General features: G+C 34.6%; 1 long non-coding RNA gene across 1 annotated transcript in view; it reads left to right on the forward strand.

Moving 5' to 3' along the window:
* LOC132593358 (uncharacterized) overlaps positions 1-18,385 on the forward strand; it is a 38,140-nt gene extending 19,755 nt beyond the window's left edge. Inside the window, exon 3 of the long non-coding RNA XR_009558738.1 lies at positions 18,167-18,385. This is a non-coding gene — a long non-coding RNA (uncharacterized lncRNA). The remainder of the gene's footprint in view (positions 1-18,166) is intronic.
* The last annotated feature ends 767 nt before the right edge of the window (positions 18,386-19,152 follow it).

Genomic DNA, 19,152 nt, shown 5'->3' on the forward strand with positions numbered 1-19,152 from the left:
TTGCTTGCCGCTCCAGGAGCTGCTCACTGGTCCTGCTACCGTGCCCGGCTGCCACCATGTTGCCAAGCTCTCATTTTTCCCTTCTTGGACCTCCCCTTGTTAGTTTGCAAGACCCCTAAACCCCCAGTCCCCAGCGTGGTTACCATTTTCCACCAGGAGCAGTTTAACTGTCTCTTCCTCTCACTTCCAGCCCATCCAGCTCTTGGTGAATCAGGTGCTTTACTAAAGGGAGACATTGCTCTCTCCTGGCAGGTGCCCTGAGGCTCACTCTTAAGCACATTATTTTTCTGCTTCTGCATTTTATTAACTACAAGACACAGAGGAAGGCCATAAAAATTACATCACTGATAGTAAACAAGCACAAGTGCATTAGGGAAAATATACAAAATAAAGGCAAGAGTGAACGGGAAGATCAAGAGTTCCCACAGTCCTGGGGCTTCCCTGGTGGCGCAGTGGTTGAGAGTCCGCCTGCTGATGCAGGGGACACGGGTTCGCGCCCCCGTCTGGGAAGATCTCCCATGCCGCGGAGCGGCTGGGCCCGTGAGCCATGGCCGCTGAGCCTGCGCGTCCGGACGCTGGGCTCTGCAACGGGAAAGGCCACAACAGCGAGAGGCCACAACAGCGAGAGGCCCGCGTACGGCAAAAAAAAAAAAAAAAGAGTTCCCACAATCCTATCACGTACCCCCAATCCTTTTTACTATTTTGGTGTGTTGTCTTCCAATCATACAAATTGCTTGTAATATGTATGTATAATTCTGCTAGTACGTAAGGATTATAAGAAATATATCGTTTTATTTGGAGTTTTCCCTTAATATTATATTGACCCTTTATCTTATTTTTAAAAATTAAAAATCTCAATTTCTTAAATTTTATTCTATGGAAACAAAACAATTTTTAAATATTCTCTTGTAATTTGACTCAGTTTCTCCCTGCCACACCATTTTTTCTATTATAGTAATGTTTGTGTCAATATTTTTTATTAATACTCTATTTTTCCTTACAATATATCTTCTAGGATGTTGTATTAGCGTACTGACTAAGCTTGTGTAAAAAAATAACTCCCCAAAGTACAGTGCCTTAAACGAGATAAAAGTTTACTTCTCTCTCAGCTGAGTGCAGAGATGGTGGTTCTAGAGTGGCAGGCAGATCTGTCAGCACAGCTTTCCTGTTCTGTGTCCTCACTGGCTGTTCCGTTTGTCATCACATCACATGGTAAGCGGGCATGGAGGACCCAGGTCTTCCTTTCCTAAGAATGTGTCCCGTAATTTTCATATGCCATTTGTTTCCATCCAATGAGCCAGAATTTAGTTTTATGGCCACACCACCCAAGTGAGGTTGGGGAATGCAGTCTATGGGTGGTGGCCGTGTGCCCTGTTGAAACTGGCCCTGCTGGTGGGTGATTCTGCTATAAAAAGGGAGTTGGGACAGTGGATCTGAGACCCATTAGCAGACTCTCATGTGGCAGGATGGCTGGGCCAGTGTATAGGATGATTTTTCTAATTCTTGAAATCTACTTGGAAATTATACTTCATAAATTTTGTACATTTCCCTGGATCCTTATTGTTTTGTTTTACATTTTTATTAAGAAGTAATACTGAACCTATTTTCACATTTATTAATCATCTGTATCTCTTCTTTGGTCTGTGTCATTTGTTCATTTTTCCATTAAGCTACGTGTCTTTTCCTGAGTCCTATATAAGTTTTTCTCTGGTTCTCTTTTCCTATGCATGTATTACATATTAAGAAATGAATCATTTCACTGTGAAATGTCTTGAAAAAAATTTCAGTGAGTTATTTGTCCTTTAAATTGGTAAAAGCATTTTAACATTTAGAATTTTGTGTATTCCTTTTTTATATATTATTCCATAATTTTTATCATTAGAAAGCCCTCCATTCTTAAATAGAAATTACTGATATGTTTCAATTGTTATAAGGTGTTTTTTAAGTACATCCTTTTTGAACACATTTTATCTCTTTTGCAACTTAAGGATTAATTATACTTCAGATACAACATAATTTTGACTGAAGTATTTACTGAATAAGACCTCTATTTTTCCAGTGATTTATCATCACACCTTTATCATGTTGTAAATTCTTAAACTGTTACTGGATTTCTGTTACATTTCTTGACTATTTTATCAAGACTATTTGCATGTAATCAAAACTATAATAATATTTTTGTCTGAAAAGAAATGTCCCCATACCTTGTTCTTCATTAAAAAGAATAAGAGAAAGAAAAGGCTATTATTAACTTTTTATTCTTTTCAATTAACTTTAAATTTTTCATCAAGCTCCAAAACTAAACAACAAAACAGTCTTCATAGAGATTTTGACTGAAATTGCAGCAAAACTGTTATCTTCAGAATTAAACAGATTATATTAATCTCTATCTTTTTATAGCCCACTCTACAGTTTTATAATTTTTTAAAAAACTACACATTTTATATAGGTGTCTCTGCATTTATCCTCAATTTTTGTACATATGTCTTTCTTTCCCTCCTTCCTTCTCTGTTTTTAATAAAACAAAAGTCTTTCTTTCTGACTTCCTCATATCTTCCTTACTAGTGTTTTCCCTGTTTTCCTTCTATCTCCTCTCTCTCCCCTCCATTTTTTACTACTATAGATTAATAAGTAGTTTTTACTTTATTTAATTTGGTTTTATGTTGTTCTGTTCTACCACCTTCAAGGGGTAATATGTATCATTTCCTTCTTTGAAAGTCTGTAAAGTGACTAGGTTTTCATTTGCTTGGTTTGGTCTATTGCACCGTTTTGAACCACTTTATTCTGCTTCTCCTATGGCCTTTATTCTAATAATGTGTCTACGTGTCTATCCCTTAATGAATGAGTCATTGAACGTTTATTTGAAAAGCCTCTATAATAACAGAAGTTCATAAAAAAATTAGTCTATTGTTTTAAATAAGTGCTAAGTGTGTAGCAAGGTATGTGTTATGGATCATTGTGATAAAAAAGGATTCTAGGTTCAAAAAGTATTTGGGAAACATTATAAATATTTTCCTTTTCTTGAAGATATACAGAGCATATTAGCATAGTAATATATTGCAAACACTAAAAAGTCTTGTATTAAATTATTATTACCTCTTTATTTAGAATTCTAAAAGATTTTTTACTTTATATATATATTTGTATGTGAATATATATGTATACACACACACACACACACACACACACACACTTGCATGTTGTTAGACTGCACACCACAGGCCTGCAAGCCCTGTACTTGCCCAGCCTCAAGACCTAAGAAAGAGGCTGTAGTCAGCAACAGAGACACTAATGGTTTAATGGATGGGGGAGCTTAAACGTCTGAAGCCAGTTCCTGGAGCGACACCCTTTACATGTCTAAAAATCAGAATAATTACAGATGGGACCAGGAGCAAGTTATGTAGGCAGTTACTGATTAGGTGCTATGACTAAGAGGGAAGGTCAATCATGTGAGCAGGTGTAGGTGAAGCAGGGACTGGTTGGGCAGGGGATGTACAGAAAGCCAGAGAACAGCCATCTTGGGTGGCCTGATCATAGGTATGTGAAATATATATATACTTACATACAAATATCTGATGTGTCTGAGTAATCTTTGGAACTGCATGTCTCCAGAAATGTGTTCTCCTCTTCCACCACCTTTGTTTTTGCTCTGCATGTCCGTGTGCCTAGATTTCTGACTGATACCTACTGACACAAACCAGGAGATCTGCTTTGCAGTAGAGTCCACTTGACCATGGCTCCAACATTCCATGTCTGACTCTCCTCCTTTTATTTAGTACTGGCTGGGATCTACCCAAACAGATGGATGACTTAAGATCACTTGGAGATGCCATTTTTCTTCCACCTTGAGATGCCTGTTCAGTGAAAAAGATCAGACATCTTAAGGAGTAAATCTGTAACAAATCAGGAAGAGTTTGTGGCTTCCAGTTGGAAAGCGAAGTTGTATTGCCAGATAACTACCTTGGGAATCTATACTCCAGCTAGTCCTGTAATTTGCTAGAGTAATGGCTACCTGTTTCTAGCTTCCTTTTCTTCATCACTGATTATCATTTAGGATACTTAAGTATACTTAAGTCTTCCTGAGAATCCTATGAAGTAGGCAGGGCAGATAATATTAATTCCTTAGACAGAATTGAGGCTCAGACAAGTTAAGGGACTTTTTCACGTGGGAGATATTGACTTGAAACCTGTTCTTCTGCTTCCATACCTTTTCACTGAATAATGCAGTTGATAGGATTTAGCTAAAGAGAACTCTATCTCCAATGGCAAGGATTCCATTCATTCTTTTTACAATTAAAATAAATAATAAGATGGGAATAAGGTCCATTAATTTCTACATACCAAGAAGTATTCTGGACCAGTGTTGTACAATAGAACTTTCCATGGTGATATAAATATTATTTTCAATAAATAGCTGCTATTCACATGTGGATACTGGGAAACTGAACTTTAAAATTTATTTAATCCTAATTAAGTTAAATTTAAATATCACAGGTAGATACTGGCTACTGTATTGAACAGCACAGTTCCAGATTCTTAAGATTATGAAGATATAGCTGATGAATTAACAAAAAAATCAGTCTTAGTACCTAGGAATATTTGGAACAATTTAGTTGAAGCAAATGACTTTGGATTATCACTTAAAAATAAACTTAAGCCCAAAGAATAAAGTTGTGTATATATAAAAGTTTCTGGGAATACACACAGTTTTTCATGTGATGGTAGAACCCAGTATTAATACGACATGATGTCAACCCTAAAGGCTGGTAAGATCTACCACTTCTGGTTACTGCACTTGCAAAGTACCAGAGAATGATTAAATCTGACACATAAAATAACAAGAGAACAAAGTCAAATGCCAGCTGCAAATATCACATTTTATTGTACACTCTTTACTTTGTGCCAGAGCTATTTTTCAGCGATAGTTGAATCTAGGGCAAATGCCAATCATGTCACACATTCTCTGATGACACAGTGGAGAGTCCATGGGGTGAGGAGGAGATGTCTGCAGGAATTTGTCTCCTTTGAATGGCTTCCATCTTTAGACCTTGGTCACTCTCTTCTTCCCAACTCTTTTCCTGGCCTCAGCTGTGACTGAGACATTGATTTTCACAGAAATCCAGTTGGCTGACACTTTCCAGTAAACCCCAAGAATGATGACTTGAGACCCAGACTCTATATGAAATAATAGAACAAGAATTTGGAACAAGAGGCAAAGCAAGGGTGAAACCAGTTAAAAGGTTGATCACACAACAATTAACATCTTCCTGAGAAGTGTTAAAGGCAGCTATTTCAACTTCATAACAAAATTAAAATGGAAAGAAAATCGTTCTGTATTTGTCTAACATGCATATAACTGAACACTGGTGAATTTCAACTCATTCCAAGCTATATCATTAGACAATTTTAGTGCCTTTGGAATGGTCCATAACAAGTGAGGGGAATTTCCCAAATTTTTCAGAAGCTGGCAAAGATAAATACACTTATTATTTATAACATGAAATTCACCATGGAAATACCAAAATAACTATTAGCAGACGCGTATTTTTGGAAAGAATTGTTTATGTAGCTTATACAGTTCCCAACTGTGGCCATTATGGTTTATCTTAATTGTACTAAGCCATTTAGCACCGTGCCTCATGATGTATTTGTATATCAAATTGAATATATATATATATAACTGGTTGAACAGCTATATTCAAAGTGTGTAGATTGATGAATCATTTCTAACTTAGAAGGAAATCACTTCCATTTTTCTCAAACTTGGCATAGAATAAACAGTGTAGTGTTGGTAGGGATAGCTATTACAGATATGAGGCTATAATGCAAAATACATTGATCAAGTATAACAATACTCTCATATAGCAGGATAAAATTCAATAGGCTCTAAGTTTCAAAAGATCAAAATCAAAAGCTCTTTTGATTGGAGGTATCTTGGCTTCAAAACAAAGATCTAGAAGTTCTTTTAAAACTAATATTGAATGATGTGAGCAGATCTGTTAAAACCGCTAATGCATGTGCTTGCCAAGGACATTAATACAACATGTGGAGATTGCTCCTCTTGTATTTGTACTCTTCAGCCCATACAGAATTATGTTCAGCTCACATCCAGGAGGAGGGGGCTAAGATCATGAAGGCTCTGGAAGTGAAGGCCTTTCCCTGAACAAACTCCCAGTGTTGAAGAGTTATAGAGGGCCCATACTAATGGCTGAAACAGTCATGGATGGGGGAAAACAAAATTAAGGGAGTTCACCAAAATTCAGTTTTCTAATCCACAATGTTTTGCTAAGTAACAATTAGATTTAGCAGTATGAATTCGAGGTTGAATATTTAATTTTCACTTGAGGTAAATTTTAGTTCTCTATTCAACTTCCTTTGATGTATCTAGGATAGATAATGTTAATGTTAGATGGCCCCAAGCTGAACTTGGAATGATGTATGATCTTATAATAAATAACAGGAATCAATTTGCTCATATCTTACTAAAGATCTTTTGTCTACATTTATAAAAATTCAGATTTGTAGTCTCTCTGTAAATTTGTAGTTTTAGAATAATATTGACCTCAAAACCTATTTTCTGAAAGATTTTCTGTAGCTATCGTTTTATTTTCCTTTAAACATTTGGTAGAAAAAAACAGTGAAGCCATGGGGCCCTGAAATTTTCTTTATCACAAGGTTTTTGATTATTTTTAATGTTTTAAATATATATAAAGATATTCCACTTTTCTTTTTCTTCTTGAGTTGTTCTGGTAAACTGTTGTTAAGGAATCTGCCCATTTCATCTGTCTTCAAATTTGCTGCCCGAAGTTTTTTAAATAATATTCTTTTATTGCTCCATTAATGGCTATAATATTCTCTGATTACTCCATTAATTCTTATTATTCTATTAATATTCTCTTATTATTCTAATGAATGCATTATTCTATTCATCTCTTATCCCTAATATTGGTAATTCTTTTCTAATTTTTGCTCTTAATGTTCTTGCTAAAGTTTTATTTCTATATTGGTATTCTATAAGAATTCATTTTTCATTTCATTAATTTTCTCTGTTATTATCTATTTACTGTTTCAATATTTTCAGCTGTTATATCTAAACTTCTATTTACTTTAGGTTCAATTTGCTGCTCTTTCTTAGCTTCTAACTGTGGAAGATTGTATCGTTGCTTTAAAATATGTTTTTGGGCTTCCCTGGTGGCGCAGTAGTTGAGAGTCCACCTGCCGATGCAGGGGACACAGGTTTGTGCCCCGGTCCGGGAGGAACCCACGTGCTGCAGAGTAGCTGGGCCTGTGAGCCATGGCCGCTGGGCCTGCGCGTCCGGAGCCTGTGCTCCGCAGCGGGAGAGGCCACAACAGTGAGAGGCCCGCATACCGCAAAAAAAAAAAAAAAAAATATATATATATATATATATATATGTTTTCATTCTTGATATAAGCTTGTAAAGCAGTAAATTAACCTTAAAACATATCTCAAGTTTTTGGCATGATATGTTTTATTTTTATTCAATTCCAAAATGTTCTAATTTTCCTTATTTCTTTTTAATTCCTGGCTTATTCAGAGTGGTTGTTATTTTTTACTGTAATTTTCAAATATTTGAGGATCTTTCAAATGTATTCATATTATTGATAACTGACTAAATTCTGTTGTGGTCAGAGAATACGCTTGGATAATATTGATATTTTACATGTCTTGAAGGTGTTTTGTTGTACAACATATAGTCTACCTTGGTGAATGTCCCATGTACCCTTGGAAAGAATGACTATAACGTTCTGTGTTTCTTGGCTAGTTCTACATATATCAATTAAGTCAGATTTGTTGATAATTTTCTCTAAACCTTGTAGACATTTCCTGATTTTTTTACAGGCTTGTTTTATCAATTATGAACAAGTGCCGACAGCCTCCAAATATAGTTGTGGATTTGTTTCTCTTTTCAAGTCTATGAGATTTTGCTACATGTGTTTTGAAGCTTTTTAGTTAGGTTCATATAATTTTAGGATATGTATTTCCTTTAAATAATATGGATCCAGTTCTAGATACAGATGTGGATCTAGATCTAATTCTAGATATGGATATAGATGTATTCTTTAGTTTTTAAAAGAATACATATTTGATACAGTAAGGGTACTTGCTAAAATGGCCACAGTGTACACGTCAAAGGGTCAAGTCTGAGACATAAAAGAAATAATAATTCTGAATCTGGGTGATAAATACATTTTAATATTTTTGCATATCCTTACAATATTCTTCACAGGGAAAAAGGAAATTGGAAATTCTTTTGAAAGAGAAAGATAATGTACACGTAAAACACACTGCATTTCATATTATGGTAAAACAACTGCTTATAAATAACCATCCCCGACTATCACTTACTTTCACAGTTTGAGGGTTAGGTACAATTAGGATTAATGGTTCTCAATGACAGCTTTCTTGGAAAAAGTCATTCTCCAGTGCTTTTATTCAGTGTACTGGTATGCAAAGACAGAAAATTTACTGATACCATGCTGCAAAATAAATAAAACTAAACACACAATAGCGTAAACACAGAGGATATTTACCACCTCCACTGGGAATTATTGTAAAAACACTTGAGCATGTCCTTACATAATATGTTAAATTACAGACATCTGACACAATGTGTCATTCAAAGGCTTCACCTCTCTCAGTTATCAAGTATTTCTCTAAGTGCCATTTATGTAGGGTTACAAAGTACTGTCTAATATTTCTGTATGTATAAGCTTTATTGGACTTACTTGACTGTAATCTCTTTTGTGGCTGGATAATGCTCTATTCAATTTTTTTCCTAACCACACTGCTTGCTAAAGGGCCTTGCACATAGGACATGCTTGATTTGGGTTTCCTAGATTTTATTAATTTTGTGTGACAACTAGGACCATCATGATAAAATCAGTTCTAACACTTTTCTCTAAGCAGTTGTGTTCATCATTCTTTTTTCACACAACGTTTCTTGGCTAATATGTCATGCATTCCATCCTGTGAGCAGCTGGCATGATATCCAGAATAGATGTAATGCATTGATTCTTGACTCTTGGGAGTTACCAGTTGGCATAGATAAATGGGCAACTAATAATTATAGCAGATAAAGTTGTCTCTGCCTCATCCCAAAGGAGACCCTCATAATTTTCCTTTATGAATTTATCCAGATTCTAACATATTTTAAAAGAATTCCTGGAAATACTCTCTATAACTAATAAAACCATTGAGAATTTGTCTTTTTGTATCTTCCTGCTTAAGCCATTCAAAAACATCTGTGGTATATAGATGAATAATGAAAGATTAAGTAACACTTGCAGATTTAAGATCAACTTATATAACATAGCATCTTTCCAAAATCAGTGAGGTGTCAGACTTATGATCAAGGCAGATTCTGCTGAATCGAGCATCCTGAGAGCAGATCATAATGAAGCCCTGGACATCACACCGAATGATCACAGATGGTAAAGATGGCACTGAAACCTTTGACTATGATTAGATTAAATACTTTTTTTTTTTTCGGTACGCGGGCCTCTCACTGTTGTGGCCTCTCCCGTTGCGGAACACAGGCTCCGGATGCGCAGGCTCAGCGGCCATGGCTCACGGGCCCAGCTGCTCCGCGGCATGTGGGATCTTCCCGGACTGGGACACGAACCTGTGTCCCCTGCATTGGCAGGCGGACTCTCAAACACTGCGCCAACAGGGAAGCCACGATTAAATACTATTTTTGATAAACTTTGCTAACCTTATTTTCAGGAAGAGTTAGGTATATACAGAATATGCTCTAGTAAACCAGACAGCTTTTGTTGCTTTAGAAATAAAAGAACATTTTGAATTAAAGATAATGAATCTAAATCTCTACTGCATATGTATTTTAATAGGCTTATCTATTTGAATACATAATATTATATTCTTCTCAACAATCAGAGTGCCTTAGTAAAGAAAATTATATACAATCTGGCACTGCAGAAGCACATCTGCAAAAGAATTACTTTAAAAAAAGAGAAAATTAATGATTAGCTGTATGAAACACAATCATAGAATAATATTATTTTAGAGATCATCTAGTTTAATACCCTTAATTTACACATGAGATAATCAAGGCCTAAGCTCACAAAGATAATTTAATGACAGGGCTAAGAATTTGAGTCCTCTACATTTCAGATCAGATGTCTTTTCTTTCAAGTCATCTTGGAAAACCACTGTAGACCGATATGCATGTAACCCTCCTATGATGACTGCACCAAAAACCAGGAATAAACAATATATGTGGCTCTGCAACTTTATGTATTGACATTATTGCAGCCTTAAATCTACTCAAGTTGAATTTGACGATTTTCTATCCTGATAATAGGGTACAACAAAATAAAAGTAACCAAGGGCAAAATATCAATAGTAAAGGACATACACCTGAAGGAAATTATGCCAAAATGTGTTGCAACGATCTCTAAAGAAAATACAAATAGTTGCATGTGAACCTACACTAATATATGTCCAAAAGAAGCTTCGAGGTGAAAGGAAAAACAAAAGCAGCACACATACCAACCCTCCTCCCCCAAAACAACAAAATGCAACAGGTTGCAGTACAGAATCTATCTCACTGATGCACAAAATGTTGGATGGATAGGCTGTCATGAAATTAGAAGGATATACACCAAGTGTTTACCTGTAATTACTACTGTGAAGCAGGATTAATGAGGTGGGGAGGTACTTTTCTGTAATTATTTTTATTTCACATTTCTGTTTTTTTAATATTATTAATGTCTGCACATTACTTTTCTAAAACTGTTTATTCCAAAATGGAGCTGCAATTTAAATATTTAATCTAAGGAAGTCAATTTCATAAGGAAATATTTTTGTGTACATCTGTTTCAAGCATTACCTGAATGTCATAAAATGTGTCAGAAAGATCAGAAAAACAAGTGATAGGCTTCTAATAAGAAGTAACATACCAACAATTATCCCAAAAGAAGCACAGGCTCAAAGCAATTACTTTGGAATGAGGGAAAATTTGTATCCCCTGTTATTGCAAATATCTTTAAAATCTTTAATATTAATGATTATGTGTTACCAATTGTCTTTGTAAACTTCATTAAACAGTCTGTCCTAGACAACTATAAATTCACCCCAATATACGTAACCAAATATCTGAGGAGGCATTGTCTTATTTACATGAATATTGTGAAAACATTAATTTGTAAACACACTCCTCCAATATCCCTGGTGACAAATGCTTTGTCTCCCTGGGTCTCAAGCGAGCACTAAATTGTGAGATTGGGATAACCTTATTTTCTTGGTTTGCATAACAATTTTTTTAATGTCTTCTTACCTAAGTCTTCTGAAACTCTAACATAACTATACTGTGGATTTCAATGACTTCTAGAGGCATTGACTTTGACAGGGCCATCAATTAATTACAAAGAGCAGCGATAACTGTTATTAGTTGTAATATATTTTCCTTCAATTAGATAAAAATGTTCCTAAGGACTGATTATTAAGAGCACTGAGTTAGAAATCAACTAATCTGAATTCCATTTCTATCTTGGTCCTTATTAAATGTATGGACTTGTATTAGAAACTTATTAGAAACTTAATATTCCTTTGCTTTAGTAACTGATTTTGGAGAAACCATGATAAGAAACCTGAAATAAAATGAATTTAGCTTTCAACTTCCATTTCCAACACAACCATCAGTAAATTCTATACATTCAAAGATTGTTTTTGAGAAATTGGCCTGAATGATTATTGAAGTGATTAAATATGATTAAAATAGGATCTAATAAAGTCACTTACCTGAATCTAATATTTCCCCAAATATTTATTGTATAGTGAATCTTTAGATAGTAGAAGTTATCAACAGGTTAATTTAAATTAGAAAAACAGTAATTCATTCCTAACACACACAAAAATATAAAAAACAACCCTTTTTTCTAAAATATTTAAACTCTCCAAGGAGTGTATAATTGTTAATTAAAATGTTTTTTTCTTTCTTTATAAAAAATAAAATATAAGGATTTAGAGTAATAATTATCCAATGAGTATTTGTGATCTTCACTTTTCTCTATTTTCTGAGCAATGATAAGATGCCAAGTTTAAAGAGCTACTTGAGAGTATATTCTTTGCTGTATAATGCTTAAATTTGTTCATTTTTACTGTGCACTTCAAGAGAGCTGCCCTTACAATACTGTTTGTGTTTTATTATTCACTTCCTCAGAAGTTTGGAAGTCAGGACAAAAATGGAGGTCCAGTTTATTCCACATTCTATTTACTGTTATAATACTTTATTTTCAGGGACTTCCCTGGTGGTCCAGGGATTAAGACTTCGCCTCCCAGTGCTGGAGGTGGAGGTTTGATCCCTGGTCGGGGAGCTAAGATCCCACATCCCTTGCGGCCAAAAAAAACAAACCAAAACAAAACAAAAAACAAAACATGAAACAGAAGCAACATTGTAACAAATTCAATAAAGACTTTAAAAAATGGTCCACATCAAACAAATTTTTAAAAAGTACTTTATTTTCAAAACTGAGTAATGAAGAAAATGATTTCTTGATGTCAAAGATTTTCTGTAAATCCATCATCAAAGGAGTGCAATCTGCTTTAACACCCCAAGCGGGTCTAACTGCACCACCAACTGTACAATGTCTGGAAGTCATTGGTAAATCTTTGGTTATATGGGCACCAGCAAGGAGATGGGGTTGAGGAGTGCAAAGATCACTCATCGACTTTAGGTTGCTGGCTTTGATAAACGAAGAAAGTATTCAACAGAAACATCATCCCCACAATGCCCATCTGTACACAACATTAGCTGACTCTTGAATGCCTTATATCCTGGTTCTTTTTTTAAAAGTGAAAGTACTATATAGCACTTATTTAGAAAAAGACCCAACTTCTTTCAGATTAAAGTTTTGCCTTGCAGCAAAACCATTTTGTCAACAGACTATTGCAACTCACCAAAGAAGACTGCTGCAAATTAATTACAAGTGATCTTCAAGTTATTCATTTTTACACAGTTTTAAGATTTCTCCACATACCCTAGCTTTGCTTAAAATACATTTTTTTAACCAAATCATCTTCTTTTCCCATTGGCATCTTCATCAAATCTTTGACAATGATCAGTGCTTTCCATTGTATCTTATGGTCTCAAAGATATCCATGCTGATTGGAGCCATCATTCCACAGTGGAAGGTATTCCTCTATTTATTCAAAGGTTACATGCCCTCTGGAAGCTTTCCAGGATCCACAAAACTTACATAATTCACTTAAATTTTTTTGATCCTCAGAAATCCTCTACATGAATTATGGCGAAATATGCATGGCAAGGCTATGACTTTTCGTCATTCACCTCTTTCAATCACTCTATCACTTTCAAATTCTTTTGATGCATAGCCTTTCTAAGCCTGTGAACTTGCCTGCTTTCCTAAGAGACCATGCCACTATTTTAGAAGATATGTTCTTTTAATAATGTGGGGAATACATTATAGGTAATGCAGAACATGTCCAAAAATGAGGAGAACTAACTGTATTTTAATCAAAACAAATGCAGAGATATGACTTGATTCACTGTATATCTTCCCACCAAGGCTTGTACACATCTGAAAGTTCCCCTGATCTGTGTATGCATATTTGTCATATGGGTTTTCAATTCAAATGGTAAATCCTGGGGAAAAATGTACATTATTATAGTGTAATTCAGATTATGAGTTCAAATAATACAGGAATCTTGTATTATACATTCTGTTAAGATGGTCCTCTTAGTCTTTATACTAACTATGGATTGGGTTCACTTATTTCACATAGATATTTTTAACAGTACTTGAATGGAAATTACGAAAATAAACAGAATTTTATATCCATCACAAAGATTACCTATAGTTTAATAAACAGTTAATTTAGACATGTAAACATCTGTATGTGCATATAAAAGTTGAATTATATATCATACATAATCAGAATCTGAGATGAAGAATGAAATTATCAAATTGAGACCATGTTTTAAAAATATTAATAAGAAGCATAATTTATATAGAGATATAACTATCATGATTCCACAAGACAGACTGGTATTCTTTCTTTTTTTAATATTTTATTTTATTTTTATTTATTTATGTTTGGTTGCATTGGGTCTTTGTTGCTGTGCGCGGGCTTCCTCTAGTTGCAGCGAGTGGGGGCTACTCTTCGTTGCGGTACGCAGGTTTCTCATTGCAGTGGCTTCTCTTGTTGCGGAGCACGGGCTCTAGGCGCGCGGGCTTCAGTAGTTGTGGCACGTGGGCTTAGTTACTCTGCGGCATGTAGGATCTTCCCCCGACCAAGGATCGAACCCATTTCCCCTGCATCGGCAGGCGGATTCTCAACCATTGCTCCACCAGGGAAGTCCCCAGACTGGTATTCTCTTAACTAAAAGTGACCAAGACAAGTATAGTCCAGGTTGCCCTTTTCCTTGCCATTTTCTTTGACCAGCTCATTCTGTTATCCGTGTAACATTCACATACCTGTCACATGCCTTCATGCCCTACTGACCCATGTCCTAGGTTCAAGGATGATAAATAACTGAAATTCAAGGTGCAAACTAGAGAGTCTTTATTTTCCATCTGCAAAATTCAAGTTATTTGTTCCTATTTAAAAAGTTACATATATAACTGGATCACTCTGCTGTATACCTGAAATTAACCCAACGTTTTTAGTTAGCTATGCTCCAATATAAATTGAAAAAAATTTAAAAAGATATAAAATAGTGATTAAAAACAAGGCTTTGAATCTCAACCCCATGACTTACATTGCTGTGACTTTGGCTGAATGCGTCAACTCACTCTGTCCAGATTACCAACTGTAGAATGGGCTTTACATCTTCTCTCAAGGTCAAATGAGATATATATTACACTTAAAATGTTTTGCACAAATCCTGGCTCATAGAAAGTAACAAATATACAGGCGTTCTTGTAAGCGTTGCTGTATTCTATCATAAGGAGTTTTGCCTGTGATTTCACTTGGGTTGCGTTCGATATTGATGAATACATTTCAAAGCTGTCTGATGCACCTGGCTGCTAATACCATAGAGTGACTGCTCCTCTCTGCTCCCTTGGGAAGCAATGCTCTATAGAAAGCCCTGAATAGTAAGGCAGAAACAACTTCAATATATCTTTCCAGTATGGTATAAGTGCTCCTTATATCACACCACAGAAAACAATTTTGCTTTTTCAAATAAAATTATGGCCAATGTGTGCATCTAAGATGAGGAATTTAGGTTAGTAGATTAATAGGCCAACTGAAATAGATTCATGATATTAAGATAAAAATATGAAAGTCCCATTATATAAAAAATAAGGTAAAACTCAGAAAAAGTAAGGTCAGCTTTGCAGCAGATTTTAAGGTGACTTCGATATGGGACTTCCACACGACAGGTACAAAAATATGTACATTACAAACTGTGCTTCAAGTGATTATTAAATCAATGTGATTTTTTAATGGTGTGTTTCGACAATATTCAGTCATAATTCAATATAATATTGCCAAATATATTGTGTGTGATTGTAAACTATGCTGGTCATACTGAGAACATGAAATAAAAGTGGCATAGCCACTTGCCCGGAACTCAGTCTCAGGAGAAACTTAAAGCTGAGCTGGCACAAGTGAGCATCGGGGTGCGCTAGTGGGAGGCCAACAGGGGCAAAAGTTTTGCTTGCAAATCTTTTTCCTTATTTTACTCAAAAATATGACAGTTCAGAAACCTCAGACCACTTATCTCAATTGGGTTTCTAAAGAATGCATGATTGTACGATGTTTACATCAAATGATACTGAGGCTGGAAATTCCAAACTCTTTCTGGAGTGAGTGATGATTTGACACTGTCATCTGAGCAGAGTTCCTGTGCCTGGGGAGAGAAGCCCCAGGCAGTGGGGAGGGTGTAGGAGCCTCTCCCTATACCCATGAAGGGATTGATATGGGTGCTTCCATTCTCCCCTGCACCACCAGACTTCTGTTCTCACAGGATTCAAATAAGTGTATATACCCAAGAAAACTGAAACCATACGTTCACTCAAGAACTTGTACACATGATCATAGCAATGCTATTCACTATTCATAAAAGTGGAAATACCCAAATGTCTATCAACTGATGAATACATAAACAAAATATGGTAATCCATACAGTGAAATATTACTTATATTCCCCATAAAAGGGAATGAAATACTGATACATGCTACAAAATGGGTAAACCTTGAAAACACTAAGTGAAAAGCCAGACACAAGTTGTATGATTCCATTTGAATTAAATGTCCAGAACAGACAAATTCACAGAGACAGAAGGGAAATTAGTGGCTTCCAGGGACTGGAAAAATGAGGGAATGGGAAGTGGCTGCTTAATGGATATACTTTCTTTTCAGGGTGATAAAAATATTTTGAAATTAGGTGGTGGTGATGGTCACTTAACATTGGGAATATACTAAAAAACAATTAATTGTACACTTTTAAATGGTTAAATTGGTGAATTCTATGTTATGAGAATTTTATCTCAATTAAAAAAATTTATACATGGTATCAACTATGTATAGAATAGACAACTGATGAGAACATACGGTATAGCACAGGGAACTCTACGTAACACACTGTGGTAACCTAAATGGGAGGGAAGTCCAAAAGGGAGGGGATATCTGTATGTGCATGGCTGATTCATTTTGTTGTTCAGTGAAGGCTAACACAACATTGTAAAGCAACCATACTCCAATAAAAATTAATAAAAAAAAAAAATAAATTTATGTTCTCAAAAAACAAACAAACAAATAAATAAAGTGCCTTGGGATGCTAAGCAATTTCCAGGAATCTGTGCGCAAACACTCCTCCCTACAATTCTAAAGAAAGTCAAGCTACTTTTTTTCTTAAGGGGTTACATTCTGTTATGCATGTGAAAAAAGTTTCCATCTGGAAAAAAGTCTTTCAATTGATTTCTTATTGGCAATTTCAACTATTTAATATTTCATTAACATATCATGTTAAGTTTATCTGTAATTTAATTACAAATAGATGATTAGGAGAAATATTCATTCTGTGTCCTTGTGCTGTTTGTATTAAAATTTCTGAACAATTTAGGAGATAATTCTTTCTAAAGCAATTTCCTTGTTTAAATCAGGCCATAAAATTGGATTACTTAATAGCAATGCAATAAAGCTGGACTGCTTTACAATCTTCCAGGCACTTTCACCTCTAATATTGCATCTGATTCCCCTGTTAAGTCTGTAAGATAAGTATGCCAGGTATTGTTACCACAGATCTGCAAAAGTAGACACTGAAGGAGAGAAATCAAGCCATTTCATTTTTAACTCAGTTTCATACCAGTGACTAGAACTTAAATTTTGAGATTCTTGCTGAAGAAAGACTCTGTCTATATCAGCGCGTATGCTTACTTTAGCTATACCACACTTGATAACAAACATTCTGCTGGTGTTCTCAAACCTGATTGCGTAGTAAAGTCACCAGGGAGTTTTTAAATCATGCTTGGGTTACACACATCCACACACATGCACACACACACATACACATAAATGCATACACACATGCATACACGGATAACATGAAGAGATTTTTAAATATTGGAAAATCATCATAAATAAATATTTACATAAATTATTATATACGTGCTTACTTTATTCTTGACAGTATTTGTTGTAAAAATTTTAAATATGTGTAACCAGTGGAATTTAGAAATTTCACAATGAAATATGCCCCCCTTTTTGAGGTAACCAACACTATTTATATGATACATTTATGAGATAACAGCCATGTAGAGATGTTTCTACTCATTTATGCTCTTACATATACAATAAGAATTCTCAAATATGAAATTAAAGTCTTCTGCATTTGTGTCCTTTTGCCCTGCATGGTCTTCTAATTTCTGAAAGATCTGTGTTGTAAATTTACACCATAATAAAGGATTCATTTTCTTCTTTAATTCTATCAGTTTTTATCTTACATAAATCAAAGCTATATTTTAGGAGCCTAAAATTCATGACTGTTGAATTTTGAAGAATTATACCTTTCAGCAAAGTAAATTTCCCTCATTTTACACAATTTTCACCTTGAATGTTATTTTATTGTTTATTACCATTGTCAATGTGCTAGCACGTAGCCTGTATCTTTTACATTCCTTTATTTATTTATTATATTATTCCTATATTTATTTACAGATTCTTATGTCATTGAGATTGCGGTGTTCTTCACTGAAGAAGATGCTTCTGAGAATCTGTCTTTAATAAGTGACTTTAATCCTTTCATATTTATTGTTGTGACATATATATTTCTAGTATTTCCTTCCATATGTTTTCCTATGATCTATTGACCATGCTTTCTAGTCATTTACTTTGTTTTCTTTTATCTGATATTTGTTGAAGGTGTCAAGATTTCTATGGTCCATTTTTTTAAGTAAATATTTATCATTGTACAATCTACCTACATTTTTTGGTGGTTACTCTGAAAATTTTAGCTTTTATTTAAAATTTTAAATTTCTAACAATATCTGATTCCAATCAAGAGATACAGCTTAACATATTTATTTACACCTTTCTAGTTTCCCTCCTCACTTCTAAGATGATATGATCTGTAATTCTGATCAATAATATAATTTATTAATTTTTATTCAATTTTTATTTTATTATTTTCTTTCCCATTATTGATGCCATTATTAATGCCTGTTCTTTCTGACTCATTTATTTTTTCTTGCAAAAATATATCCTCCAGAGATTTTTTGAAAAAGAATCTACATAAATACGTAAAGCAAAATTATCTTTACATTTCTAAAACTTATATCACTCTCATGCTTGAATGATAGTTTGACATGGATAGGAGTCTAGATAAGGCTTATTTTCTCTTATATTTTAAAGATATTTCTCTTTCTGTATTTATATGTATTTTTACTGACAAGATGCCTGATGACAATCTGGCTGACATTTATTCATAGGTGATCTCTACTTTTATCTTTGGAGACCTTAAGGTTTTGTGTTTTTTTTGTTTTTATTATTTAATGCATAAATTTTTTTACTGTGGTGTGTCTAGGCATATTTGTGTATAAGTGTGTGTTTGTGTGTGTTCACTTAGGTAGTTCCTTGACTTATTTTTTATACTCCCTATTCAATAGGCTCTTGCAATCTTATCCTTATGTTATCTTTAATTTCTA

The sequence above is a fragment of the Globicephala melas genome, chromosome 14, assembly GCF_963455315.2.
Source record: "Globicephala melas chromosome 14, mGloMel1.2, whole genome shotgun sequence".
Lineage (NCBI taxonomy): Eukaryota > Metazoa > Chordata > Mammalia > Artiodactyla > Delphinidae > Globicephala > Globicephala melas.